Raw genomic sequence first — 1,878 nt, forward strand, 5'->3', positions numbered from 1 at the left:
CCATATATTTATTGTGACATAGATTGCCATGGTCTAGTAGCCAATTTGTTAGGTGAAATAGCTCTACACCGTTTTATACTCGATCTTTGTTGCTGCGATGGCCTTCAATAGTTCGATGGCTGTGTGCTCGGCCTCATTGACTGCTGAAACAGCCTGCCATAATTTAGCACTCAAATCTGTTTGCTAAATTAGCTTTACTTATATTTCGTTACTTAGATCTGCTCGTCCAAATATCTTGCCATAGCTTTAGACATCGACCTACATATTTTTTTCTGGACTTCATAAAAAAGCATATATGTTTTTCCTGTAATATCTAGTAGAAGAACTAATTTGTATGTCTAACAGATGGACAGGACTTGGATAACTTCTGCTCGAAGATTCTCCATTGCATATGTCGAGGGGGTTGAAAACTTCATGAACTTTATCAGAGCTGAGTACGGTGGTCCGAAATCAGATGTGCTCTGCCCGTGTAGCAGTTGTATGAATTCAGTTACAAGACCCCAGTCAACTGTGCAAAATCATCTACACTTGTATGGGATGTCGGTCACATATACTAGGTGGGTTCATCATGGTGAAGCTGTGAACGTCAATGTTATTGACTACGTGAAAGCAGCAGATCACCATCTTGATCTGCCTGATGCTCAGGTGGAAGAGGAGGAGGAGGTGGTGGTGGCGGAGCCAGTGAGTTTGACCAACATTGAAACAATGCTAGGAAATGCTCGTGCATTCCGTGAACTTTCACCTGCAGAAGAAAAACGGTGGGCCCGCATGTTGGAACAATGCAACGTTGCTATCACCCCAGGAAATAAGCTATCAGTATTCTCAGCTATGGTCACCTTTCTTCAGGTGAAGACATCTGAGCGGATGACCAACAAATCATTCGATGCGATGTTGGCTGCTTTCCACAAATCTTTCCCAGATGCGTCTGAGCTGCCACACACCTACAGTAAAATGAAGAATTTCCTTCGTGCAGTTGGAATTGGATATGATATGATCCATGTTTGTAAGAATAATTGTGTTCTGTTCCAGAAGGATTATGCCAACTTAAGTGAATGCCCGAAATGCAAATCATCAAGATGGAAAGATGGTGATGCTGTGAAGAGGGTTCCTCATAATGTTCTGAGACATTTTCCAATTACACCAAGATTGTAGAGGTTGTTTCATGATGCTGAAACAAGAGAGGATGTATTGTGGCATTCTAGGAACCAGGAGTACAGAGATTAGAATGTAATGAGCCATCCATCTCATGGTAGTGAGTGGAAAAGCTTCAATGATAAACACAAAGAGTTTGCTGCTGACCCGAGAAACATTAGTCTTGGCTTAGCTTCAGATGGATTTAACCCATTTGGCCACCAGAGCGCCACATATAGCATGTGGCCAGTGCTTGTTATCCCTTACAACATGCCTCCAAATGTCTACACCAAAGAATCAAACTACATGATGGCCTTGCTCATTTCAGGTCCAAAAAGTCTTGGAAAGAATTTTGATTTGTTCATGGGAGCCTCTTGTGCAGGAACTTCAACAACTATGGAAGGGTGTTCTCACTAGAGACCTATATAGCAGCCCACCAGCTGATTTCTTTCTGCGTGCTATTGTAATTTGGTGCATCCATGATTATCCGGCTTTGGGCACTATGTCAGGGCGAACGACACATGGTTACAATGCATGTGTTTGCTATGACAGGAATCCGCTGTCATACGCAATACTTAGCAAGATCGGTTACATTGGACACGGCCATTTCCTTGCCAAGGACAAGCCGCATCCTAAAAAATACCGAAGACATGTGTTCAATGCAAAGCATGAAAACCGTGATGCGCCAAAGAGGCTCACCACCGATGAGTTGCAAGTGGAATTAGAGAAGGTCAGGCATATTACACC

Source organism: Triticum dicoccoides, chromosome 3B (assembly GCF_002162155.2).
Source record: "Triticum dicoccoides isolate Atlit2015 ecotype Zavitan chromosome 3B, WEW_v2.0, whole genome shotgun sequence".
Taxonomy (NCBI): Eukaryota; Viridiplantae; Streptophyta; class Magnoliopsida; order Poales; family Poaceae; genus Triticum; species Triticum dicoccoides.